The 21,893-nt window shown below is 39.2% G+C and overlaps 1 protein-coding gene across 27 annotated transcripts in view; it reads left to right on the forward strand.

Moving 5' to 3' along the window:
- Positions 1-21,893, forward strand: part of RPS6KA6 (ribosomal protein S6 kinase A6) — a 388,962-nt gene that overhangs the window by 196,377 nt on the left and 170,692 nt on the right. The window lies entirely within an intron of this gene.

A 21,893-nucleotide genomic window follows, 5' to 3' on the forward strand; every position in this document is an offset into this window, starting at 1 on the left:
GAGGATGGGGTTGGAGGGTGAGCTAGAACACAGATAAGATGCTCTAAAGGTCTGCTACATATTTAAAATATAGTTTAATTTCAAATTTGTCCTCGATTTCCATGGGCTGGTAGTTTTTAGTTCTGATCGTACAGTGGATGGAGCTTCCCTGGTGGCTCAGTGGTAAAAAATACACCTGCCAATGCAGGAAACACAGGTTCAATCCCTGGGTCAGGAAGATCCCCTGGAGAAGGAAATGGCAACCCACTCCAATATTGTTGCCTGGGAAATCCCATGGACAGAGGAACTTGGTGGGCTACAATCCATGGGGTCTCAAAAGAGTTGGATACGACTTAGTGACTAAATAACAACAGCATAGATCAGAGATATCTGGGAATTAAAAAAAAATTTCCATGATGGTGCCTAACTCACAGAGATTCATATTTAACTAATCTGGTGAGTGTCTGGGCATCATTTCCTAGGTGATTGTGATGTACAGCTAATGACAAAGAGCCACAGCTCTATGCCAAAAGGAAAAACAGTCATGTAGTTCTCATTATCCAACAGGAAAAAAAGCGTCTGTCAATTCCTAAGCCAGCAATTAGCTGTAAAATAAATCTTCTGTGAGTTATGTGTTTTGTATGTTTTATTCTGTTGTTCTAAGATATGATGGGAGCAGAGGAAGTATTTGAAGTATCTTGTATACTCTTTCTGTGTAGATTTGAGGAATTTCCTTTTCTATAAAAGAAAAAAAAGTTTAGTGACCTGTTTTAACCTTATAATTTGGAAGCTAAGTAATCTGCATACCTTACTACTAGCTAAGGGGATAGTGACGCCATTGTGAATAAAATATCCCTTCACTAACAAAAATTTCAAAGGCCACAAATAATTATTCTTACTATGGGACCTATCTCTCTTTCCTGTAAAGTGGTTGGGGACAGACTTTAAGAGGATATGTAGTAGTATTAGCACCTAATGTAAATTTTTTAGTCAAAAAGACGTTGGAATCCATTCCATCTTAAATGTATGTCTTAAGGGAAAAAGAAACAACATTTATTATCTCTTCAGTTTTACTAACTCTTCAAACCAGTTTGGTATGAAAAGGTGTATCTTTTTAACAGATGAGAAAGACAAAAATCAGTGGAAGGCACAGTTGGAATTTGAACTGAGAGAATTTTAAATTCATGTTTTTCCATGTATACATTGTTGTCCCCCTTATAAAGATTATATTGAAGATGAGAAGACATAGACAAGTTGTTGACAACCATATCAGATCAGTAAATCAGAACTGCTGATTGAATAGCTATATTTCCTCAAAATAAAGGTCAATAAAATCCAAGAAGGTTTTTTTTGTAGACATAGACAGGTTAATTCTCAATTTCATATATAAAAGCATAGGGCTTACAGTATCTAAAACAGTTTTGGAAAAACTAAAATGCAAGAAATCACTCAATATAGGGTTGCAAGGCAGTAACAACAAATTAAAGCAGTGTGATATTGGAAGAATAAACATATAGATCAGTGGAACAGAATAGGGAATTCAGAAATAGTCCACTCAAATAGGCTCAACTGATTTCTGAGAAAAGTGCAGAAGCAGAATAAAGGTCTTCAGTTTCCTTGTATATAAAATGGAAATTAATGTGTTTATCTCTGATTATTTTGAGAAGTAAATAAAATAATTGTTCTTTGCATATACTATCTGACAAGAATAATAAAGTTATTGTCGTTTTTAATAAAATAACATTTAGGTGTCTTACACAAAGGACTTCTTTTACTCTGATAAATAACTCAATGGAAAATTTAAACTTGTTTCACATTCCCCAAGGTTGTATTTTAATGAAATTACAAGGACCTCATATCTCTAAGAAATTAATACGGTGAGAATCGCTACTAAAGAATACCATGTATGTACACATGCCATGTAAAAATGTGTGTTCATCTGTAGTATCTTTTGAAAGTAAAATTTTCCAAAGCATATGTTATAGTTTGCATTAGACTGACCAGATGACCAGTGTCTTAGCATGGGGAACATTTTGGAGCTATTTAGAATCATTAAAGTCATTAGCTCTGATTTCAACCAAGGAGAGTAAACAAATTCCTGCCTGAACAGTAACCGGGGAAGCTGCTTTACTGTCATTGGACCAAAGTTTTAAAATGTTCCACAGATACCTTCTAATGTACATATAATATTGATATGCTTAGTTCAACTCATAGTAACCTATCATTTGCACAACTACCAGTCCTTTTAAAAACATGATGATACTCAGATTAGTTTTAATTGGTTCTAAATGTTATTTTGCATTTATTCAGCAAATGATCATTAAATGCCTGCATGTGTAGATTGCTGTGTTAGTTACTAGATATAATTCATTTGCTTATTGTTCTGGGTTTATACCTTGAAAGCTGAAAACCAATTAACTGTATATCTGCCCATTCTTCATAATCACAAGGAAATGTCAGAAGGGACAGTATATTATATCACAACAACCAGCAAATTTAGGCTGATAGAAAACTTTTTAAAACTTTATTTTTTTCTGGGATAGTAAGGAAAGTTATGACCAACCTAGATAGCATATTCAAAAGCAGAGACATTACTTTGCCAACAAAGGTCCATCTAGTCAAGGCTATGGTTTTTCCTGTGGTCATGTATGGATGTGAGAGTTGGACTGTGAAGAAGGCTGAGTGCCAAAGAATTGATGCTTTTGAACTGTGGTGTTGGAGAAGACTCTTGAGAGTCCCTTGGACTGCAAGGAGATCCAACCAGTCCATTCTGAAGGAGATCAGCCCTGGGATTTCTTTGGAAGGACTGATGCGAAAGCTGAAACTCCAGTACTTTGGCTACCTCATGCAAAGAGTTGACTCATTGGAAAAGACTCTGATGCTGGGAGGGATTGGGGGCAGTAGGAGAAGGGGACGACAGAGGATGAGATGGCTGGATGGCATCACTGACTCGATGGACATGAGTCTGAGTGAACTCCGGGAGTTGGTGATGGACAGGGAGGTCTGGCGTGCTGCTATTCATGGGGTCGCAAAGAGTCAGACACGACTGAGCGACTGAACTGAACTGAATGTTCTAATTCCATACTCCTGTGAAATTACTCACAAGTTCACTGATAACTCCTTCTCCTTTGCTTTTCAAAAATATTGGTAGTTTTAAAAAATAGTAATAGATTTCCTCCTATTCAAATCAGCTGTCAAGAGTAGAGCCTCAGTATATATGGGAATTCTATTTGAGTCTTATTTTTGCTTTAGGTACCTCTCCTTACTCCTGGCATTAGATTATGGCAGTTAAAGAGGATTATTCTTTGGAGGCATGTGTCCCTTTTGCTTTTATTTAGTGCTCTTCTACAGTCATTTTTGCTGCATGGGAAAGGAAACATTTTTCCTAATGAGTTGCCTTTGAACTGGGGTCTCTCAGTTCTTGACGTTGAAATAATTCAGAGTCTACAGGTTGATTTTCTGGGTTAACAAGTTATCCTTCAAGTTACTAGTGTTTGATTTTGTGTATTTCACCTCTAACTTTTCTGAGGTGTATACTAAAACAACTAGTAAAATTTTGAAATTACGTTTATCCTCATTATTTTCATAGCGAGATTGTTCAGAAGCTGGATAGCAACATCAGTAATACCTTATGTGACCAATTTTAACATACTGTACATTACATGTAAGCAGTCTCTGGGAAGCATGGGTTTGTCTAGATAGCAATAGGGCTGACTTCAGCCTTTTTATTTAAACTATTGGGCTCTATGTTGCAGAAAGATTATTAAGAGGGCCATGGCATGAATGTTTTTCTAGAAATAATGTCTCTGAAGATTTAGAGTGATCTTGAATTAGGGTATTACTTTGAAGACTGATTCTAATTGAATAAACTTAGTAACTTTAGAGTCATTATCTCTTTTTAATTTGAGAGGAACAGAAATGTCATCATCATTGTTTCAGATTTTACATTTTTAGATTCTATGTTTTAAAAAGTAGTGTACTTGACTTTATTTGTTTTAAATACTTGTAACAGTATGGCACAAGTGAAATATTGAAAAAGATTTGGGTGAATAATGCGAGTTCCAAAAAGTGAACTAAGTATTCATTAGTCTGTTATTAGAGTTAACAGCATCTAAAAATCTAGCATACTCTTCTTCCTGCCTTCAGGGAGATGGCAAGTTTCTGCTAGTAAAATTATTGGTTTCAAAAAGCATGGAAAATAATCTATTCTGCTGGCATTTTTTTTTTTTTAATTTACAAGGATACAGGAACATTGGAGTACAAGTAAATTGAAAATACAGCTTGAGTGTTATGAAATTGTGAACATAATCAGGGGAAAGCAATATTCTGTGTGTACTGCAGCAGTTATAGGCCCATAGTATAGATAATTTTAGTTTGTTCTTTCTTTGTTAGGCCAGCTTGGTTTAGTTCAGTTGCTCAGTCGTATCTGACCCTTTGCAACCACATGGACTGTAGCACTCCAGGCTTCCCTGTCCATCACCAACTGTCGAAGGCTGCTCAAATTCATGTCCATTGTGTCAGTGATGCCATCCAACCATCTCATCCTCTGTCATCCCCTTCTCCCACCTTCAGTCTTTCCCAGCATCAGGATCTTTTCCAATAAGTTGGTGCTTCCCATCATGTGGCCAAAGTATTGGAGTTTCAGTTTTAGCATCAGTCCTTCAAGTGAATACTCAGGACTGATTTCCCTTAGGATGGACTGGTTGGATCTCCTGGCAGTCTCCTCCAACACCACAGTTGAAAAGCATCAATTTTTCGGTGCTCAGCTTTCTTTATAGTCCAACTCTCACATCCATACGTGACTACTGGAAAAACCATAGCTTTGACTAGACAGACCTTTCTTGGCAAAGTAATGTCTCTGCTTTTTAATATGCTGTTTAGGTTGGTCATAGCTTTTCTTCCAAGGAGCAAGCGTCTTTTAATTTCATGACTGCAGCCACCATCTGCAGTGGTTTTGGAACACATGAAAATCAAGTCTGCCACTGTTTCCATTGTTTCCCCATCTATTTGCCATGAAGTGATGGGACCAGATGCCATGATCTTAGTTTTCTGAATGTTGAGCTTTAAGCCAAAATTTTCACTCTCCTCTTTCACTTTCATCAAGAGGCTCTTTAGTTCTCCCTTTCTGCCATAAGGGTGGTGTCATCTGCATATCTGAGATTATTGATATTTTTCCCTGCAAACTTGATTCCAGCTTGTGCTTCATCCAGCCAAGTGTTTCTCATGATGTACTCTGCATATAAGTTAAATAAGCAGGGTGACGATATACAGCCTTGACGTACTCCTTTTCGTATTTGGAGCCAGTCTGTTGTTCCATGTCCAGTTCTAACTGTTGCTTCCTGACCTGCATACAGGTTTCTCAAGATTCAGGTCAGGTGGTCTGGTATTCCCATCTCTTGAAGAATTTTCCACAGTGTATTGTGATCCACACAGTCAAAGACTTTGGCATAGTCAATAAAGCAGAAATAGATGTTTTTCTGGAATTCTCTTGCTTTTTTGATGATCCAGCAGATGCTGGCAGTTTGGTCGCTGGTTCTTCTGCCATTTCTAAAACCAGCTTGAACATCTGGAAGTTCACAGTTCACGTATTACTGAAGCTGGGCTTGGAGAATTTTGAGCACTACTTCACTAGCATGTGAGATGAGTGCAATTGTGAGGTAGTTTGAGCATTCTTTGGAATTGCCTTTCTTTGGGATTGGAATGAAAACTGACATTTTCCATTCCTGTGGCCACTGCTGAGTTTTCCAGGTTTGCTGGCATATTGAGTGCAGCACATACACAGCATCATCTTTTAGGATTTGAAATAGCTCAACTGGAATTCCATCACCTCCAGTAGCTTTGTTCATAGTGATGCTTCCTAAGGCCCACTTGACTTCACATTCCAGGATGTCTGGCTCTAGGTGAGTGACCACGACATCGTGGTTATCTGGGTCATGAAGATCTTTTTTGTATAGTTCTTCTGGGTATTCTTGCCACCTCTTCTTAATATCCTGCTTCTGTTTGGTCCCTACCATTTCTGTCCTTTACTGAGCCCATCTTTGCATGAAATAGTGCCTTGGTATCTCTAATTTTCTTGAAGAGATCTCTAGTCCTTCCCATTCTATTGTTTTCCTCTATTTCTTCACACTGGTCACTGAGGAAGGCTTTCTTATCTCTCCTTGCTGTTCTTTGGAACACTGCATTCAGTCGTGTATATCTTTCCTTTTCTCCTTTGCCTTGCGCTTCTTTTCTTTTCCAGTCCTTTAAAATGTTAAAAAAATTGCCTGTGTGTCACCGTTTAGACAAATGGTTTTAGAATGTCATTTACAAAGTTGTTTGTACTAATCTCCTGACAAAATTTAGGGTTAGGAGTCTAACTGTAAAAAATAAAAAAGAAAATTTGAAGTAAATCCCATGAAATATTTGAAGTATTAAGAATTTACAAAGACTTATTTTGAAAAATATCTTATGAATGACCCAAGCTGTGTATTTTTCAAATGATTTTGAAAGAATTGAATTTCTATTGGCTGTTAGAATTTAAAATTGTCAGAAATCATAAGTAGGATGACTACTGCAAATACTTTATGAAATTAAGTTTCAAAGTTTTTAAATGTTTCAAGTAAGAATATTAATAAAATATAAGGAAAATCTCTGGTAGTTACTACTGAAATTATTTTTTACATTTAATTCATTGAGATTATAAATTCAGTCATTCCATTCCACAAATTTTTCCAGGATTAATTATGTTCTGGATAATATGCTAGATACTGGGGTTATAAAGAATAAAATAAAATTAAATTAAATTAAAAAAGAAAAGAAAGAAACCTAAAAAAAAAAAAAAAAAGAATCATAAGACATGATCCTTTTCCTCAGGGAGCTTACAGTGTGATTGAGGGATGGAACAGATATTTAATATGTAAGACAGTGTTTATGGATAGAAGTCTGTGTCTGTTAAGTTAGAAGAAATAGAAAGGAAGATATAACATTGAGTTTTGATAAAGATGAGCTGATGTTCAAAAACACAGGTAACCTGAAATGGTAAATACTTCAAAGATGATTCATACTTAAATTGGACTCTGTTTTTTATACTTTGATTTGAACATGAGTGTGTTTTAACAGCTAATTTACTTTAGAGCAGAGTCTCTTGTGGCTGCCTGCATGCTCAGTCGTGTCCAACTCTGCGACTCCATGGACTGTAGCCCGCCATGTTCCTCTGTCCATGGGATTTCCCAGGCAAGAATACTGGAGTGGGTTGCCATTTCCTTCTGCAGGGGATCTTCCCAACCCAGGGTTTGAACCCACGTTTTTGCATGTCTTACATTGGTAGGTGGATTCTTTATGACTGTGCCCACTTGGGAAGCCCAGCAGAGTCTCATCATTGTTTTTAAATACCTGACGAATAGAGTAACTTAGAGGCAGTATACTCTTGCTTATCCTGAGAATCTCTTTAAAAGGTAACTCTTTAAGGGGAATTCCCTGGAGGTCCAGTGGTTAAAGCTGTGCTTTTGATCCTTGATCAGAGAACTAAGATCCCACAGGCCTGTGCGGTGTGGCCACACACACACACAAGTATCTGAACAGATATATTGAAACAGAATTCAGTTCAGTTCAGTTGCTCAGTCGTGTCGTTCTCTTTGTGACCCCATGGACTGGAACTTGCCAGGCTTCTCTGTCCATCACCAGCTCTCAGAGCTTGCTCAGACTCATGTCCATCTAGTTGGTGATGCCTTCCAACCATCTCATTCCCTGTTGTCCCCTTCTCCTCCTGCCTTCAATCTTTCCCAGCATCAGGGTCTTTTCAAATGAGTCAGTTCTTCACATGAGGTGGCCAAAGTATTGGAGTTTCAGCTTCAACATCAGTCCTTCCAATGAATATTCAGGACTGATTTCCTTTAGGATGGACTGGTTGGATCTCCTTGCAGTCCAAGGGACTCTCAAGAGTCTTCTCCAGCACCACAGTTCAAAAGCATCAATTCTTCAGCACTCAGCTTTGTTTATAGTCCAACTCTCACATCCATACATGACTACTGGAAAAACCATAGCCTTGACTATTTGGACCTTTGTCTGCAAAGTACTGTCTCTGCTTTTTAATATGCTGTCTAGTTTGGTCATAGCTTTTCTTCCAAGGAACAAGCGTCTTTTAATTTCATGGCTGCAGCTACCATTTGCAGTGGTTTTGGAGCCCCCGCAAAACAAAAGTCTGTCACTGTTTCCATTGTTTCCCCATCTATTTGCCATGAAGTGATGGGACTGGATGACATGATCTTAGTTTTCTGAATGTTGAGTTTTAAGCCAACTTTTTCACTCTCCTCTTTCACTTCCATCAAGAGGCTCCTTAGTTCTTTGCTTTCTGCCACAAGGGTGGTGTCATCTGCATATCTAAGGTTTTTGGTATTTTTACCTGCAATCTTGATTCCAGCTTGTGTTTCATCCAGCCCAGCATTTCCCATGATGTACTCTGCATATAAGTTAAATAAGCAGGGTGACAATATATAGCCTTGACATATTCCTTTCCTGATTTGGAACCAGTTTATTGTTCCATGACCCGTTCTAACTATTGCTTCTTTACCTGCATACACACCTGGAGAAGGGAATAGCAAACCACTTGAGTATTCTTGCCTTGAGGACCCCATGAAAGGTATAAAACAGAATTGCCCTTCTTAAACCTGTGAAGCAGTGACAGTGAGTAGTTATATAGCTATGTTTCAAAGGACTAACCTATTGGGGTAAAAAAAAAAAAGAACAGGATTATGTATAATTAGAAAGCCAGAAAGATCAAAACAAATAATTTTAAATAAATTTTGAAGGTGCTATCAAATTTTCTATAAGTAATGTGTTGACTATAAAATTCAATCTTAAAGATTAAAAAAAAAAAAAGATTAAAAGCATAAATCTGGAGAAATGACCATAACTAGTAATAAACCTTTGAAAGTATTTAGTAGTTTAAAACTCAGGACAGAGATTAAACTTGGTATGTGGAAAGCAAAACAAAAAGACTAATTTTTGGACATGCCCAACTAAAAGACTATTAGTGAAACTGATAAAGTGCATTATAGTAAAAATATACAAAGATAGTTTTCACTTCTCTCCGGTTTGTGATTCTTCAAGTAAGACATTTATGCATGGAGATATATATATATATATGTATATATTTCAGTTCAATTCAGTTGCTCAGTCGTGTCTGACTCTTTGCAATATGTGTGTATGTACCTTTATAGGTTGACTTGGAAGATTGTTTTCAAGTTGACAAAAAATAGTTGTATTATTATTTAAGAGTAATGTTCGCACAATTGTATGTCGAAACTAAATCTGTTAAATTAGTAGCATATGATGATGTAGCAGTAAGTTTTGATTCACAGGTATATTATTTTGTACATAGGTAGTAGTATTCAACTTTGATTAATTGTTAACTAAAATATTCCATATACTTTTTTCCTGTATTTTCTTTTGGCCGGAAAACATTCATGCATCAGGCATTTATTAAGCACATTTGACACTGTGCCAGCTCTTTAAGAACATAAATATTAATCCTGAAAAAAATGAGGGTTTTCATGATAATATGTTTTGTTGTTACACAGTGAGGTAAAGGTGGGTGTTTGGAAGCTGGATATGATGTTTCTAGGTAACTGCATGATTTCCTTGGAACAAATATTCCTAAGGAACTGTTGAGCAGTTTGTCACAGTTTGTTGATCATACAGGAAAAGGGAGCTATGGATTTGAGTAGGTGAACAGATATGCTGGGAGACTAGATGAATTCTGCACAAGACATGGTGCAGTGATACCAGTAGTATTGGAGATAGCTAAGGTAAGGGGATCTCAGAATTCAGTGAGTAATCTGGGGTACACTGATGATATATCCAACGGTTTGTTAGATTTCCTATAGTGGCTAGACTTTGGGAAATGTGAACTAAGAGATAATTTTCCTAGGCGTAAGGTGTCTGGATGGATATTAAGAGAAATAATAATAACATAATTGTAGTGAAAGAACTATCCTAAGAAAAGTCAGCCTCTTAATTTTACAATATAGAGGAGTAAGGGTGGCTTATTGGCCTTGGTTAGTGAAAGAATCCCAAGCTGAATAGATAAATCAGATGCCCAATAATTGGAGCCAGAGGCTTATTCCTAGCAGAGTTCAAGCAAGATCTGTGGTTTTCATAGAATTACCACCAATGGAGGATGCCCACTGTATGTAGTAGGGCATAGAACATTAATAAACCTGTAGCCACAAGGAAGAGTCCCAAAAGTTAGATTCTCCTCAGTCCTTCATTGTCAGAATTAAGAGGCAAAAGGGCCAGGGTCCGTTCTTCTGAATTATCATTCTAGGTGTACACCTGTTTATGAAAATTTTCAGTCCTTGAAAGTGTGTCTATAATGTTAGAAGAAGTATAATGAGTGTTAAGTTGATGCTTCATCAGATATTACAGAATAGAGGACATATCATAACTCTTTGGTAACCAGAATTAGAACAAGGTTAATCAGAGATATTTCACTGATGGAGATCATGAAGAGTATTGGCTTGGTCTAGAGTCTTGGAACAGCCATCTATATCAGGTGTTATCTGCTTTACTTCTGGGTCTAATTTAGCTTTAGGTCTCCAACTTTTTCAGAGGCACATTCAGTTGGAGAAGTCTTTTTAAAATGTGAAACAAATTCAAGAATCAATGCTTTAAAGTTTAGCAGCACAGGGATTGGTTTATAATATGTGATAGGACCCCTTTCATCTGATCTGTAAGGAGTCTGTTAAAAGATGTCTTTTCCAATAAACATAGTCTCCTGGGTGTAAATTGTGGTGTTCTATACCTTCATCCCCTGGATGTGGAAAGATTTTTCAACCGGATGCTCATTTTTCTTCAGAGTCTTAATGATATTTTGACAATAATGTAAAAGATCTCCCTTGACTAGAAGTGGCTCATGTGATCCTGATTCACAAATCTTGTGTCTTCCAGTAATTATTTCAAATGTTTAATATAACTGTGAGTAGCAATTTAAGCCAAGGAAGGCCAAAGGCCTTAGAGAATTTTGCTGATTGAGTTTTGTAAATTAAGCCATTAGTCTTTCCCCTAGACCAGAAGATTGGAGATAATAGGCACAGTGGAAATGTAGTATAGGCCAGATCACAAACAGCATTTAGAATTTTTCCAGTGAAATGCATACTGTTTTCACTACATAATTTCAGGGGAATTCCTCAGGTAGGAATAGTCCTTTCCAACAGTCCTTTGTCCACTGCAAGGGCAGTTGCTTGTTTGTAAGGAAATGATTCTAACCAATGAAAACACATACAAACCATCACCAGAACATGTATATTTATATCCTTGAGAGAGAGGCAGCTGGACATAATCTAGTTGCCAGATAACAAAGGAACCAGGAGGCAAAGGAAAGTGGCCTTGAGAAGTATTAGTAGATTTTCCTGCAATGTACTTAGGACAGATCTGACACCTCTGACGTATTTTGGTCACTACTGTGAAAAAGGTTTCCAAAAGTATTGTTTTCCACAGGTTTTCATTTTATTAGTTCCCCCATGAGTCATTTGATATGTTAATTTTAATATGGTTGCTTGAGTGGCTTCAGAAAGAGCAGAGCAGCCATTTGGCCCATACCAAAGCCCAATATGTTGATCAAATGTGTATCCTTCAGAAACTCACCTCTGTTCCTTACATGTAGCATGCAATTGCCCATCTCTGATAATATCCTTTAGATGTTGGGTGCCTGTCCAAGTAATAGCTAACACGGTGTGAATAGAATGACCAACAGGAGGTTCCTTTGTGGAGCCTGAATCTTGTAATCTTGTAATGCTGCTACCTTAGTAGTTTTATCTACTAACTGGTCCCCTTTTCTTCCTCAGTGTTGTCTTTGGAATGCACTAGGACCTTTATTATTGCCAGTTGTGACAGCAGGATTGCATCCAGTAAGACCTTAACAAAGGGATCATTTTCAATTTCATTTCACCCTGGGAGCAGGAGACTTCTCTATTTCCAAAGCATTCCAAAGTCATGAGCTACTCCAAAAGCATACCTGCTCTGTAATTGTTAGCATGTTTGTCAGAGACCTGAGTGCAGGCATGAGTTAGTGCTTATAGGTCAGCTTCAATTTGGGCTGAAGAAATAAAGGGCTAAGCTTTGGATTCTATTAAAGTGAAAGGAATAGACACAGTATATCCAATTTTCAGATGTCCATCATTATTTCTTAGGTAGGAGTCATAAGTAAACTAAGAAGCACTGCAGTTGTCTAAAGGTGTTTCTTGTAAATCTGGATGTGGACCAGTCAGGAGATACTTGTGGTTATGCAGTCATGTGGGGTCTCATCTGTTGCTGATGGTAAGAGAAGAGCAGGATTTAGGGAGTTTCCATGAGACAAAAGTGACATTTGGAGAGGAAAACAATATTTCATGAGGCTTCAGTCCACTAACATATTAAGTGTTGTGTGTAGTATGAGTTCACGAGGGCCGCAATAGAGTGAGAGACAAACACTTGTAAAGAAGACCCTGTAACTGTCTCTTCTGTGGCCCACAGAAGAGTAGCAGTGGTTGCTATTGCTCAAAGGCAAGGTGGATGTCCTTGAGTTGAGTTCCAACTTTTGGATATAATAGCTGATAGGTGAGCATTTTCCCCTTGGGCTGAACAAGCACACCAAGGGTATTTCTGTTAACTTCATGTAACTTCATAGTAGAAAGGGAAGACAATCACTAGGGTTTCCTATAGGAGGGGCAGTGATCAATTTAGTTGTTAAAGTTTTAAAGGCTGACTCAATGTCATAATTCCAAACAAGAGGATTTGGTCTCATCATTTGAAAAGGAATAAATGGGTTTTGTATAAAAGGAGAAATTGGGAACCCAGCTTCTACAGTGGGCATCACCAGATGGTCATTACTGAAATCATATTGATTATATTCTTTGCAGCCGAGGATGGAGAAGCTCTATACAGTCAACAAAAACAAGACCAGGAGCTGACTGTGGCTCAGATCATGAACTCCTTATTGCAAAATTCAGACTTAAATTGAAGAAAGTAGGGAAAACCACTAGACCATTCAGGTATGACCTAAATCAAATCCCTTATGATTATACAGTGGAAGTGAGAAATAGATTCAAGGGATTAGATTTGATAGACAGAGTTCCTGAAGAACTATGGATGGAAGTTCGTGACATTGTACAGGAGGCAGGGATCAAGACCATCCCCACGAAAAAGAAATACAAAAAGGCAAAATGGTTGTCTGAGGAGGCCTTATAAATAGCTGAGAAAAGAAGACAAGTGAAAGGCAAAGGAAAAAAGAAAAAAATATACCCATTTGAATGCAGAGTTCCAAAGAATAGCAAGGAGAGATAGGAAAGCCTTCCTAAGTGATCAGTGCAAAGAAATAAAAGAAAACAATAGAACGGAAAAGACTAGAGATCTCTTCAAGAAAATTAGAGATACCAAGGGAACATTTCATGCAAAGATGGGCTTGATAAAGGACAGAAATGGTATGTACCTAACCAAAGCAGAAGATGTTAAGAAGTGGTGACAAGAATATACAGAAGAAAAACAAACAAACAAACAAACAAAAAGAATATACAGAAGAACTCTACAGAAAAGGTATTAATGACCCAGATGACCATGATGGTGTGATCATTCACCTAAAGCCAGACATCCTGGAATGTGAAGTCAAGTGGGCCTTATGAAGCAGTACTACTAAGCTACTGGAGATGATGGAATTCCAGCTGGGCTATTTCAAATCCTAAATGATGATGCTTTGAAAGTGCTGCACTCAACATGCCAGCAAATTTGGAAAACTCATCAGTGGCCACAGGACTGGAAAATGTCAACTTTCATTCCAATCCCAAAGAAAGGCAATGCCAAAGAATGTTCAAATTACCACACAATTGTACTCATCTCACACGCTAGCAAAGTAATGCTCAAAATTCTCCAAGTGAGGCTTCAAAAGTGTGCGAACCTAGAACTTCCAGATATTGAAGCTGGATTTAGGAAAGGCAGAGGAACCAGAGATCAAATGGCCAGCATCTGCTGGATCATAGGAAAAGCAAGAGAATTCCAGAAAAATATCTACCTTGCCAAAGCCTTTTACTGTGTGAATCAGAACAAACTGTGGAAAATTCTTAAAGAGATGGGAATACCAGACCAGCTTAGCTGCCTCCTGAGAAATTTGTATGCATATCAAGAAGCAACAGTTAGAACCAGACATAAAACAATGGCCTAGTGCCCAATTGGGAAAGGAGCCCCACAAGGCTGTATATTGTCACCTTGCTTATTTAACTTATATGCAGAGCAAGTTCAGTTCAGTTCAGTTGCTCAGTCATGTCTGACTCTTTGCAACCCCATGGATTGCAGCACACCAGGCCTCCCTGTCCATCACCAATCCCAGCGTTTACTCAAGCTTGTATCCGTCGAGTCAGTGATACCATCCAACCATCTCATCCTCTGTCTTCCCCTTCTCCTCCCACCTTCAATCTTTCCCAGCACTAGGGTATTTTCAAATGAGTCAGTTCTTCACATCAGGTGGCCAAAATATTGGAGTTTCAGCTTCAGCATCAGTCCTTCCAGAGTACATCATGCAAATGCCAGGATGGATGAAGCACAAGCTGGAATCAAGATTGCCGGGAGAAATATCAGTAACCTCATATATGCAGATGATACCACCCTTATGGCAGAAAGTGAAGAGAACTAAAGAGCCTCTTGATGAAGGTGAAAGAAGAGAGTGAAAAAGCTGGCTTAAAATTCAACATTAAAAAAACTAAGATCATGGCATCCAGTTCCATCACTTCATGGCAAATAGATTGGGCAACAATGGAAACAGTGACAGATTTTATTTTCCTGGGCTCCAGAATCACTGCAGATGGTGGCTGCAGCCATGAAATTAAAAGACACTTGCTCCTTGGAAGAGAAGCTGTGTCCAACCTAGACAGCATATTAAAAAACAGAGACATTATTTTGCCAACAAAGGTCCATCTAGTCAAAGCTATGGTTTTTCCAGTAATCATGTATGGATGTGAGAAGTCAACCATAAAGAAAGCTGAGCACCAAAGAATTGATACTTTTGAATTGTGGTGTTGGAGAAGACTCTTGAGAGTCCCTTGGACTGCAAGGAGATCAAACCAGTCAATCCTAAAGGAAATCAGTTCTGAATATTCATTGCAAGGACTGAAGCTGAAGCTCCAGTACTTTGGCCCCCTAATGCGAAGAACTGGATCATTGGAAAAGACCCTGATGCTGGGAAAGATTGAAGGCAGGAAGAGAAGGGATCGATAGAGAATGAGATGGATGGGTGGCATCACTGACTGGATGGTCGTGAGTTTGAGCAAGCTCCGGGAGATGGTAATGGATGGGGAAGCCTGGTGTGCCCTAGTCCCTGGGATCACAAAGAGTTGGACATGACTGAGTGACTGAATTGAACTGAAGTTCTACAATAACCTACTAGCCTGAGAAGGCCTCTTAACTGGCACTTGGTGACAGGAATGGGAAACTGTGATATGCCTTGGATGCTTATAGGATCCAGCATTAGTCTTGGTTGAGGGGTGGATCTTAAATAATTTAAGTATTCTATCTGGGTTTTGTTGACTTAAGGAAAAACACGCAAACTCAGTATGAGTTGAAGTTTTATTCAGGAACCTTAATGAACACTTTTTTATATGCCCAGGAGACAGCCCCTCCATAGCTCTGGGGGAACTGCTAGGGATCGAACCCGAGTCTCCCACATTGCAGGCAGATTTTTTACTGCCTGAGAGACCAGAGAAGCCCCACAGAGGTAGGAGAGAAGCCAGTATATATATATGATTTCTTAGCTGGAGAATATGTGCAGGCCAACATACATTTTCCTGAAAGTTTACTGCAAATCATAAAGAACAGATATCTCAAGTTAATGACTTTAGTAATTCTCTGTGTATATGAAGATGCAAGAATCTGGGCTCATTAAAAATTTCCCAGAGATATATATTTAACTATCTAAGGGACCTTCTTGTCCAAAGCACAGAGCATCCTGTTATTGTCTTACTTTCCTCTCAGATTGTGCTGTTGTTCAGTCTTCAGTGGGTTGTAAGGTAATCCTTGTAGAATTGGGTAGTAAGCAGGAACACTCTGCTTTTCTTTGTTTATATTTCAAAATTTGAAACTTAACCTTTGACACCTAATGTTTTTTGTGTGCTAGCTGAATGAGGCAGTGTAGGCTACCCTTGAGGTTTGCTCTCTCAGTATGGGACTGTAATAAAAGGTCATCCCCATATTAGAGTTATGTAGAGCTATGGGCACAATATAAATCAGCCAAGTCTGGTTTCAGTATCTCTGAAAAGTAAGTAGAGTTTTTTGTGTAGCTCTGAAGCATAATGGTCCAAGTAAGTTGATGTCCTTCTCCCTGGAGGAGGGCACAGTAACCCACTCCAGTATTCTTACCTGGAGAATCCCATGGACAGAGAAAGCCTGCTGGGCTGCAGTTCATAGGGTCGCAAAGAATTAGACACAATTGAAGCTACTGAGCGTGCACACATGCACCACATAAAGGCAAACAGGTACTGAACTATGTGGATGTATAGGAGTTCTGAAGAAAGCATTGCATAAGTTTCTGATTATTAAAAAACAAAAACAAAACCCCCCCAAAAAAAACAAAAAGAAACTTTGTGTTTAGAGGGACTAACTTGAGAATGGTGTGAGGGTTGGGGACCACAGGGTGACATGGTTTGACTGTATTGTTTATGGCTTTATAATTTTGAACAAAATGCTGGTGTTGGCCATAAGACTTGTATATGGAAAGAACTAATGTATTACTGGAATTAGTGTATGGGATTATGAGGCCCTTCTGGAGATGTGCCTTGACAATGAGATGAATTCCTTCCAGGTCCTGAAGACTGAGAAGTTATCATTTGAGGCAAAGGTTTATTTGGGTCTACCTAGATCTTAATTGGAGGTGCTGAATTAATGCTTCCTATGTTAAAGAGATGGACCATAGATAAGAACAGAATTTAGCAGATACTTGTAATTGGGAGTTGAAAAGACAGGAGCAAGGAGGGAAATCTCAATATTAGGACTAGAGTTAAAAGTAGACCTTGAGAAGTCAAGGATTTATAAGTGTATTTCCCCTTTTGGAGAAAAGGAAATATTAGGTTGTAATTTTTCCAGGAGATCTTGACTGAAAAGGTGTACATGAACAGAAGGAGCAAGAAGGAACTGGAGAATTTCCTGAAAAGAGCTTATCTTGAAAGATGAGGGGTCTGTTTGCTCAAAACTCCCATCATTTGTACCTTTTCTGTATTCTGAGGAAGTGGGGCTTTGAGCCTGGCGGGCTTCGCGCCAGACAAAATTGCTCCTGTGTTCAAAATGGCAGTAATAGCTTCAGCTCCTATAAAAAGGTACAGTTCTCTCAGTGGGAGTACTAGGAAGACCTTGACACTTTCCTTAAGCACCTTTTGCTGATTCTCGTTAATGTATGGCAATGCTGCTGCTGCTAAGTCGCTTCAGTCGTGTCTGACTCTGTGTGACCCCATAGACGGCAGCCCACGAGGCTTCCTTGTCCCTGGGATTCTCCAGGCAAGAACACTGGAGTGGGTTGCCATTTCCTTCTCCAATGCATGAAAGTGAAAAGAGAAAGTGAAGTTGCTCAGTCGTGTCCGACTCTTAGCGACCCCAAGGACTGAAGCCTACCAGGCTCCTCCGTCCATGGGATTTTCCAGGCAAGAGTATTGGAGTGGGGTGCCATTGCCTTCTCTGGACACTTTTCTTGGAACATCCCTATTCATGAGTATATAAAAAGGGGGCACGTCTCAAATTGCTCAGAAAGTTCTTGATAAAAGAACAAGGGGCCTTGAGCTGCTAACAGGACCTTCTTTTTAAATTTAGGCAATTTTTCCAGTGGCCAGTTCACTTACAGTAATGGCATGCACTTGGCTTCTGGAAGGGGGCACTTATGGGAACTCTGTGTTCTTTCTACTGAGGTAGCTGCTGAGCAGCAGCAGCCACCAGTTGATGCAATTGCAAATTCATGATTTTAGTTGTCTTACAATTTTCTGTATATTTGATTGTTTTAGATAGCTAATTAGTCAAGTTAATTAGATCAGATATGGCCACTGTTTCCCAATTTGATTGTGCCCATTTCATCAGCAGTCCAAGTTTCTCATCTGTTCCCTAACAAAGACTGAATTAAAGAGGGTTGAGTATTGTTTACCCAGCACGTAGTCTGGAGTATTCCCAGAATACTGTTGTTAGCTGTGAATGATAATCATGAACAGTTTTATCAGGTCTTTATGTAGTAGACTGAATCTTTTTCCAGTTGATGGGGCAGGGAAAAGCATGAGGAACTGCTTCATGAAGCGCTTGAGCCAACTGAGAAGCTGGTGCCATCACACTGATGTCCTTTCTGTAGATAACATCTAAAGGGTGAAGCCAGCTGGCATTAGTTTGCAGTGTCTGGCTTGATTTTCTCTGGCTAAGATTCAGTTTAGTTGATACAAGTCATAGAATCCTGGACCATAGGTTTATAACACAAGGTTAAATTCTTCTCCAAAGTGGAGGGGGTCCTCAGGGACCTTGAGAAAATCCTTGGCTGTGACCCATAATTCTGCAGGGCATGAAGGCATATAGTCTATGAGATAGAAAATGCTGTCAGTGTTCAAAGTAGTGACAAAGGGAAAAGTTTTTATGGGAGAGTGAGGAGGTAGGGGTAGAGATTTTGGAGGAAGAATAGGAGAAGCAGAAATACAGAATGACAGCTCAGTGAGTTTAGGATACATAGGGGCCAACAGAGAAAGAGAAGAGGAAGAGGGCTCTTGAGCCTTTTCTGGAATATTTAGAAATACAGCCTTTTCTGGGGTATTTAGAATGCTGTGCTTTGCTGGAGCAGCTGTGAAGAGATATCCCACATCCAAGGTAAGAGAAAACCAAGTAAGATGGTAGGCACTGCGAGAGGGCATCAGAGGGCAGACAGACTGAAGCCACAATCACAGACAACTAGCCAATCTGATCACATGGACCACAGCCTTGTCTAACTCAGTGAAACTAAGCCATGCTGTGTGGGGCCAGCCAAGACAGATGGGTCATGGTGGAGAGGTCTCACAGAATGTGGTCCACTGGAGAAGGGAACGGCAAACCACTTCAGTATTCTTGCCTTGAGAACCCCATGAACAGTATGAAAAGGCAAAAAGATAGGACACTGAAAGATGAACTCCCCAGGTTGGTAGGTGCTCAATATGCTGCTGGAGATCAGTGGAGAAATAACTCCGTGAAGAATGAAGGGATGGAGCCAAAGGAAAAACAACACCCAGTTGTGGATGGAACTGGTGATAGAAGCAAGGTTCGATGCTGTAAAGAGCAATATTGCATAGGAACCTGGAATGTTAGGTGCATGAATCAAAGCAAATTGGAAGTGGTCAAACAGGAGATGAAGAGTGAACACCAACATTCTAGGAATCAGTGAATTAAGATGGACTGGAATGGGTGAATTTAACTCAGATGATAATCATATCTACTACTGTGGGCAGGAATCCCTTAGAAAAAATGGAGTAGCCATCGTAGTCAACAAAAGAATCTGAAATGCAGTACTTGGATGCAATCTCAAAAAGAACAGAATGGTCTCTATCCGTTTCCAAGGCAAACCATTCAATATCATGGTAATTCAAGACTATGCCCTGACCAGTAACACTGAAGAAGCTGAAGTTGAACAGTTCTGTGAAGACCTACAAGACCTTCTAGAACTAACACCCCCAAAAAGATGTCCTTTTCATTATAGGGGACTGGAATGCAAAAGTAGGAAGTCAAGAAACACCTGGAGAAACAAGCAAATTTGGCCTTGGAGTTCAGAGTGAAGCAGGGCAAAGGCTAATAGAGTTCTGCCAAGAACTGGTCATAGCAAACACCCTCTTCCAACAACACAAGAGAAGACTCTACACATGGACATCACCAGATGGTCAACACCAAAATAAGATTGATTATATCCTGTGCAGCCAAAGATAGAGAAGCTCTACACAGTCAGCACAAACAAGACCAGGAGCTGACTGTGGCTCAGATCATGAACTCCTTATTGCCAAATTCAGACTTAAATTGAAGAAAGTAGGGAAAACCACTAGACCATTCAGGTATGACCTAAATCAAATCCTTTATGACTATACAGTGGAAGTGAGAAATAGGTTTAAGGGACTAGATCTGATAGAGAGCCTGAAGAACTGTGGACGGCAGTTCGTGACATTGTACAGGAGACAGGTATCAAGACCATCCCCAATAAAAAGAAATGCAAAAAAGCAAAATGGCTGTCTGTGGAAGCCTTACAAATAGCTGTGAAAAGAAGGGAAGTAAAAAGCAAAGGAGAAAAGGAAAGATATAAGCATCTGAATGCAGAATTCCAAAAAATAGGAGAGACAAGAAAGCCTTCCTCAGTGATCATTGCAAAGAAATAGAGGAAAACAATACAATGGGAAAGACTAGAGATCTCTTCAAGAAAATTAGAGATACCAAGGGAACATTTCATGCAAAGATGGGTTCAATAAAGGACAAAAATGGTATGGACCTAACAGAAGCAGAAGATATTAAGAAGAGGTGGCAAGAATACACAGAAGAACTATACAAAAACATCTTCATGACCCAGATAATCACGATGGTGTGATCACTGACCTAGAGCCAGACATCCTGGAATGTGAAGTCAAGTGGGCCTTAGAAAGCATGACTATGAACAAAGCTAGTGGAGGTTATGGCATTCCAGTTGAGCTCTTTCAAATCTGAAAGATGATGCTGTGAAAGTGCTGTACTCATATGCCAGCAAATTTGGAAAACTCAGCAGTGGCCACAGGACTGGAAAAGGTCAGTTTTCATTCCAATCCCAAAGAAAGGCAATTCCAAAGAATGCTCAAAGTATCGCACAATTGCACTAATCTCACACACTAGTAAAGTAATGCTTAAAATTCTCCAAGCCAGGCTTCAGCAATATGTGAACAGTAAACTTCCAGATGTTCAAGCTGGTTTGAGAAAAGGCAGAGGAACCAGAGATCAAATTGCCAACATTTGCTGGATCATAGAAAAAGCAAGAGAGTTCCAGAAAAACATCTATTTCTGCTTTATTGACTATGCCAAAGCCTTTGACTGTGTGGGTCACAATACACTGTGGAAAATTCTGAAAGAGATGGGAATCCCAGACCACCTGACCTGCCCCTTGAGAAACCTGTATGCAGGTCAGGAAGCAACAGTTAGAACTGGACATGAAACAACAGACTGGTTCCAAATAGGAAAAGGAGTTCTTTAAGGCTGTATATTGTCACCCTACTTATTTAACTTATATGCAGAGTACATCATGAGAAACACTTGTCTGGAGGAAGCACAAGCTGGAATCAAGATTGCCGGGAGAAACATAAATAACCTCAGATATGCAGATGACACCACCCTTATGGCAGAAAGTGAAGAAGCCCTAAAGAGCCTCTTGATGAAAGTGAAAGAGGAGAGCGAAAAAGTTGGTTTAAAGCTCAACATTCAGAAAACTAAGATCATGGCATCTGGTCCCATCACTTCATGGCAAATAAATGGGGAAACAGTGGAAACAGTGGCTGACTTGACTTTTCTGGATTCCGAAATCATTGCAGATGGTGATTGCAGCCATGAAATTAAAAGATGCTTACTCCTTGGAAGGAAAGTTATGACCAACCTAGATAACATATTCAAAAGCAGAGACATTATTTTGCCAACAAAGTCCGTCTAGTCAAGTCTGTAGTTTTTCCAGTGGTCATATGTGGATGTGAGAGTAGGACTGTGAAGAAAGCTGAGCGCAGAAGAATTAATGCTTTTGAACTGTTGTGTTGGAGCAGACTCTTGAGAGTCCCTTGCACTGCAAGGAGATCCAACGAGTTCATCCTAAAGGAGATCAGTTCTGGGTGTTCATTGGAAGGACTGATGTTGAAGCTGAAACTCCAATAGTTTGGCCACCTGATGCGAAGAGTTGACTCATTGGAAAAGACCCTGATGCTGGGAAAGATTGAGGG

The sequence above is a fragment of the Bos indicus genome, chromosome X, assembly GCF_029378745.1.
Source record: "Bos indicus isolate NIAB-ARS_2022 breed Sahiwal x Tharparkar chromosome X, NIAB-ARS_B.indTharparkar_mat_pri_1.0, whole genome shotgun sequence".
Lineage (NCBI taxonomy): Eukaryota > Metazoa > Chordata > Mammalia > Artiodactyla > Bovidae > Bos > Bos indicus.